Source organism: Arachis hypogaea, chromosome 16, assembly GCF_003086295.3.
Source record: "Arachis hypogaea cultivar Tifrunner chromosome 16, arahy.Tifrunner.gnm2.J5K5, whole genome shotgun sequence".
NCBI lineage: Eukaryota > Viridiplantae > Streptophyta > Magnoliopsida > Fabales > Fabaceae > Arachis > Arachis hypogaea.
The window spans coordinates 83,369,702-83,376,687 of record NC_092051.1 but is presented as its reverse complement, the minus strand read 5'-3'; the positions used below and the strand labels follow the sequence as shown (position 1 = coordinate 83,376,687).

Below are 6,986 nucleotides of genomic sequence, written 5' to 3'. Positions count from 1 at the left end.
CTCTACTTGTCCATAAGCCTGTTTTCTTGAATTGTCTGCCATCTCTAATGAGATTTTAGTAGCTTGCACCCCAAAGATTCCCAGTTTCTCTATTACAGAGAGGGGTATGAGGTTTATCCCTGAACCAAGGTCACACAGAGCCTTTTCAAAGATCATGTTGCCTATGGTACAAGGTATTACGAATTTTCCAGGATCCTGTTTCTTCTTAGGTAATGTCAGTTGATCCAGATCACTTAGTTCATTGGTGAACAAGGGAGGTTCATCTTCCCAAGTCTCAATACCAAATAATTTGGCATTCAGCTTCATGATTGCACCAAGGTACTTGGTAACTTGCTCTTCAGTAACATCCTCATTCTCTTCAGAAGATGAATACTCGTCAAAGCTCATGAAGGGCATAAGGAGGTTCAATGGAATCTCTATGGTCTCTAGATGAGTCTCAGATTCTTTTGGTTCCTCAAAGGGAAACTCCTTATTGATCACTGGACGTCCCAGGCTTCCTCACTGGGATTTACGTCCTCCCCTTCCTATCCAGGTTCGACCGTGTTGACTATGTCAATGGCCTTGCACTCTCCTTTTGGATTTTCTTCTGTATTGCTTAGGAGAGTACTAGGAGGGATTTCAGTGATCCTTTTACTCAGCTGGCTCACTTGTGCCTCCAATTTCTAATGGAGGACCATGTTTCATTCATGAAACTTACAGTGGCCTTAGATAGATCAGAGACTAAGTTTGCTAAATTACAGGTATTTTGTTCAGAGTTCTCTGTCTGTTGCTGAGTGGATGATGGAAAAGGTTTACTATTGTTAAACCTATTTCTTCCACCATTATTAAAGCCTTGTTGAGGCTTTTGTTGATCCTTCCATGAGAGATTTGGGTGATTTCTCTATGAGGGGTTATAGGTGTTTCCATAAGGTTCACCCATGTAATTCACCTCTACTATTGCAGGGTTTTCAGGATCATAAGCTTCTTCTTCAGAAGATGCCTCTTGAGTACTGTTGGATGCAGCTTGCATTCCATTCAGACTCTGAGAAATCATATTAACTTGCTGAGTCAATATTTTATTCTGAGCTAATATGGCATTCAGAGTATCAATTTCAAGAACTCCCTTCTTCTGAGGTGTCCCATTACTCACAGGATTCCTCTCAGAAGTGTACATGAACTGGTTATTAGCAACCATGTCAATGAGTTCTTGAGCTTCTGCAGGCGTTTTCTTTAGGTGAATGGATCCACCTGCAGAAGTATCCAATGACATCATAGCTAATTCAGACAGACCATCATAGAATATATCCAGGATGGTCCATTCTGAAAGCATGTCAGAAGGACACTTTTTGATCAGTTGCTTGTATCTCTCCCAAGCTTCATAGAGGGATTCACCTTCTTTCTGTCTGAAGGTTTGAACATCCACTCTAAGCTTGCTCAACTTTTGAGGAGGAAAGAACTTGGCTAAGAAAGCCGTGACCAACTTATCCCAAGAGTTCAGGCTATCCTTAGGTTGAGAGTCCAACCATATTCTAGCTCTGTCTCTTACAGCAAAAGGAAAAAGCATGAGCCTATAGACTTCTGGATCTACTCCATTAGTCTTAACAGTATCACAGATCTACAAAAATTTAGTTAAGAACTGAAAAGGATCTTCAGATGGAAGTCCATGAAACTTGCAGTTCTGCTGCATCAGAGAAACTAATTGAGGTTTAAGCTCAAAATTGTTTGCTCCAATGGTAGGGATGGAGATGCTTCTTCCATGTAAATTAGAATTAGGTGCAGTAAAGTCACCAAGCATCCTCCTTGCATTATTATTATTTTCGCCTGCCATCTCCTATTTTTGTTCAAAAATTTCTGAAAGGTGCTTGCTGGCTTGTTGTAATTTAGCTTCTCTTAGTTTCCTCTTCAGAGTCCTTTCAGGTTCTGGATCTGCTTCAACAAGAATGTTCTTGTCCTTGCTCCTGCTCATATGAAAAAGAGGGACAGAAAAATAATAATAATAGGGGTCCTTTTTACCACATTATAGAGGTCCCTGTGTGAGTAGAAGAAAAGAAGAAGAAAAAATTCGAACACAGATAGAAGAGGGGGTTCGAATTTGGGTGAGATAAAGTGTTAGTAGATGAATAAATAAATAGAAGGAGATAAGAGAGAGAGATAATTTTTGAAAATAATTTTTGAAAAAGAGTTAGTGATTTTCGAAAATAGTTTTTGCAAAAGGTTAGTAATTTTCGAGAATTAAAATAAAAAAATTTAAAATAATTAGTTAATTAAAAAGAAATTTTGAAAAAGAGGGAATATATTTTCAAAAATTAGGTAGTTTTGAAAAATATAAGAAACAAACAAAAAGTTAGTTAGTTACTTGAAACAAATTTGAAAATTAATTTTGAAAAGATAAGAAGATAAGAAGTTAGAAAGGATATTTTAAAATCAAATTTTGAAAAAGATAAGATAAAGAGATATTTTTGAAAAGATATGATTGAAATTAGTTTTGAAAAAGATTTGATTTTTAAAATTACAATTAATGACTTGATTCACAAGAAATCACAAGATATGATTCTAGAACTCAAAGTTTGAATCTTTCTTAACAAGCAAGTAACAAACTTGAAATTTTTGAATCAAAACATTAATTGATGATGTTATTTTCGAAAATTAGGAGATAAAGATAAGAAAAAGATTTTTAAAAAATATTTTTAAAATTTTCGAAAATAAATAAGAAAAATGAAAAATATTTGATTTTTGAAAAAGATTTTGAAAAAGATAAGATTTTTAAATTGAAAATTTGATTTGACCCATAAAAACAACTAGATTTTAAAAATTTTTGAAAAAATCAAATCTAATTTTCGAAATTTTAAGAGAGAAAAAGGGGAAGATATTTTTTTGATTTTTTGAATTTTTATGATGAGAGAGAAAAACATGAAAATGATGCAATGCATGAAAATTTTTAGATCAAAACAATGAATGCATGCAAGAATGCTATGAATGTCAAGATGAACACCAAGAACACTTTCAAGATCAAGATGAACATCAAGAACTTATTTTTGAAAAATTTTTAATGCAAAGAAAACATGCCAGACACCAAACTTAAATATTTTTCATGTATAGACACTATGAATGCAAGAATGCATATGAAAAATAAGAAAAGACACAAAACATGAAAACATCAAGATCAAACAAGAAGACTTACCAAGAACAACTTGAAGATCATGAAGAACACTATGAATGCATGAATTTTTCGAAAAATGCAAGATGAATATGCAATTGACACCAAACTTAAAATCTGACTCAAGACTCAAACAAGAAACACAAATTTTTTTTTATTTTTATGATTTTCTAATTTTTTTGGATTTTTGTATATTTTTTCGAAAAAAAACATGTAGGAAAAAGAAAATAAGGATTTCAAAATTTTTTAATATGAATTCCAGGAATCTTGTATTCTTAGTCTAAAGCTCCAATCCGAGGGTTAGGCATGGCTTAATAGCCAGCCAAGCTTTAGTATGTAACTCAAACATGCCACGGCTGACATTCCAATTAACTTGCCTCTATGCTGATGGTTGGAAGCCCATACCCAAAAGAATTAGACATGGCTTTACAGCCAGCCAGGCTTCAACATGCTTCATGAAACACTAGAATTCATTCTTAAAAAATTCTGAAGAAAAATATAATTTTGAAAAGATAAATTTTTTTTTTCGAAAACAGATGAGAAATTTTTGAAAGGTTTTTGAAAATTTTTTTAAAATAAAATAAAAAGAAAATTACCTAATCTGTGCAACAAGATGAACCGTCAGTTGTTCAAACTCGAACAATCCCCGGCAACGGTGCCAAAAACTTGGTGCACGAAATTGTGATCTCAGGCAACGGCGCCAGAAACTCTGTACGCACGTCTTAATAAATCATTTTTCATTCACAATTTCGATACAACTAACCAGCAAGTGCACTGGGTCGTCCAAGTAATAAACCTTACGTGAGTAAGGGTCGATCCCACGGAGATTGTTGGTATGAAGCAAGCTATGGTCACCTTGTAAATCTCAGTCAGGCGGATATAAAATAGTTATGGAGTTTTCGAACATAAATAATAAATAGATGGAAAATAAGGATAGAAATACTTATGTAATACATTGGTTAGAATTTCAGATAAGTGTATAGAGATGCATTCGTTCCTCTGAACCTCTGCTTTCCTGCTGTCTTCATCCAATAAGTCTTACTCCTTTCCATGGCTGGCTTTATGTAAGGACATCACCGTTGTCAATGGCTACTTTTTATCCTCTCTGGAAAATGGTCTGATGCGCTGTCACTGCATGGCTAATCGTCTGGAGGCATCACCCTTGTCAATGGCTGCATCCCATCCTCTTGTGAAAATGGTCTAAATGCTCTGTCACAGCACGGCTAATCATCTGAGGTTCTCGATCATACTGGAATAGGATTCACCCTCCTTTTGTGTCTGTCACTACGCCCAGCACTCGCGAGTTTGAAGTTCGTCACAGTCATTCAATCCCAGAGTCCTACTCGGAATACCACAGACAAGGTTTAGACTTTCCGGACTCTCATGAATGCCGCCATCAATCTAGCTTATACCACAAAGATTCTGATTAAGATATCCAAGAGATACTCATTCAATCTAAGGTATAATGGAAGTGGTTGTCAAGCACGCGTTCATAGGGAATGATGATGATTGTCACGTTCATCACATTCAGGTTGAAGTGCGAATGAATATCTTAGAAGCAGAATAAGTTGAATTGAATAGAAAAACAGTAGTACTTTACATTAATCTTTGAGGAACAGCAGAGCTCCACACCTTAATCTATGGAGTGCAGAAACTCTACCGTATGAAAATACATAAGTGATAATGTTTCAGGCATGGCCGAATGGCCAGCCCCATGAAAGTCTAAGATAGCATAAAACTGATCAAAGATCTATAATACAATAGTAAAAAGTCCTATTTATACTAAACTAGTTACTAGGGTTTACAAAAGTAAGTAATTGATGCATAAATCCACTTTCGGGGCCCACTTGGTGTGTGCTTGGGCTGAGCTTGAATGTTACAGGTGTAGAGGTCAATCTTGGAGTTGAACGCCAGTTTGTAACATATTTCTGGCGTTCAACTCTGGCTTGTGACGTGTTTCTGGCGTTTAACTCCAGACAGTAGCGTAGAACTGGTGTTCAACGCCCTTTTACGTCGTCTAAACTCGGCCAAAGTATGAACTATTATATATTGCTGGAAAGCCCTGGATGTCTACTTTCCAACGCAATTGGAAGCGCACCATAGTGAGTTCTGTAGCTCCAGAAAATCCACTTTGAGTGCAGGGAGGTCAGAATCCAACAGCATCAGCAGTCCTTCTTCAACCTCTGAATCTGATTTTTGCTCAAGTCCCTCAATTTTAGCCAGAAAATATCTGAAATCACAGAAAAATACACAAACTCATAGTAAAGTCCAGAAATGTGAATTTAACATAAAAACTAATGAAAACATCCCTAAAAGTAACTAGATTCTACTAAAAATATACTAAAAACAATGCCAAAAAGTGTATAAATTATCCGCTCATCACTAACAAAGGAAGAAAAAAGGTAAGGCCATTTGGGTAAGTGAGCTAAATGAAATGATGGCCTCAATCATATAAATGCATGAATACACAAAATAATGGATATAAAGAATCAAACAAATCAAAAATTACAATCATAGAAAGAGAATAATGCCCACAAGAAGGAAAAATAAGTGTCTATATAATATAACCACACAATTAGGCTCAAATCTTACTTGCTTGTGTTCTTAGCTCAAAAACCATGTTCCACAATATATATATAATTCAAGCAAGTTCTATGAAAAGTTTTCACTCAAATCAATTGGTGCCTTATAGATAGAAATCTTGAAGAACCTCATTATTTTGATTAAGCTTATTGTGTATATATATGCAAAAATAAGAAAATAAAACAAAAATCCTAAAAGACCTAAAAAAATGAAATGCAAAAGTGTTGAGATTAGAAACTTGTCACCCAAAATCGCCGACCGGTCGGACGACCTCCCCACACTTAAAAGTTTGCACCGTCCTTGGTGCACTCAAAGATGAGCAAAGGGCTATGGCGACTTTCTAGATTGCTATCTTTAGCTGGTAGATCAACCGATTGCTGCGCGTTCTTTCTTCCGCTTCCATTTTTTGCTTGCGGTGCATCATTCATGAAAAAAATAGAAAATAACACCATAAGATAAGAAAATACAAAGCAAGGAAGCATACATTGTTGGGATGAGGTATTAATTACTAGGATTGAGTGAGTGAATTAGTGTGACAGTAATGACAAATGAGTGTGTGAATTCTAAATTAGGCATCTTTTAGAACACGCACTAGCACAAAAGGCGATGTCACAAAAGAAGCATGCACTTCACTTATCATAGTGTGCTTGAGATGCTTTAAGCAAACTTGTAAGGTAAAACAAGCATTAAAGAAGTGTGAAAGCATTCAAGCTAAAAGCATATGGATGCATATAATCACGAAAGACAATGCATTGAAGTAAATGCACACCATCCAATGTCAAGAGATTGCCTAATCAAAGAATAGGGTTCAAATCACATGGTGGCCAAATCATTCAATTCAAGAAAAGTTACAAGATCGAAGGCAATTCTCATCACTTGGTATTCTTAAAAGGTAAGCATGAAAAGCTCAAAACCAAGTAGCAAAATATAACCTCAACAATAGAATCCAACAAAGATTATAAGCATAATGGTGTTACGATAACATCCCATTTGTACTTAGTAGCAATTAATGGTAAACAAGAATAACAACCCAACACTTACAATGAAAAAGAGAAAATGAAATGAAAACTAACTAAAACTAACTAATCAACTAACTAACTAACTAACTAACTAATTAATTAACTAAAACAAATTGTTATCAATGGTGTTTGGGAGTGTTGGATGAGGGGTAGAAGAAGGGAAGAAGAAAAGAGAAGGAAAGAAATGGAAAGAAGAGAAGAAAAGAGATGTGTTGAAGGAAGGACATCCGCGCATACGTGCGCATGGC

At 35.4% G+C, this 6,986-nt stretch overlaps 1 non-coding gene across 1 annotated transcript; it reads left to right on the top strand.

The window, feature by feature from the left end:
* Positions 1–1,303: 1,303 nt before the first annotated feature.
* LOC112761065 (small nucleolar RNA R71) lies at positions 1,304–1,411 on the top strand. Its single transcript, XR_003181475.1, has one exon. It is a non-coding gene; the product is annotated as a small nucleolar RNA R71 (small nucleolar RNA).
* The last annotated feature ends 5,575 nt before the right edge of the window (positions 1,412–6,986 follow it).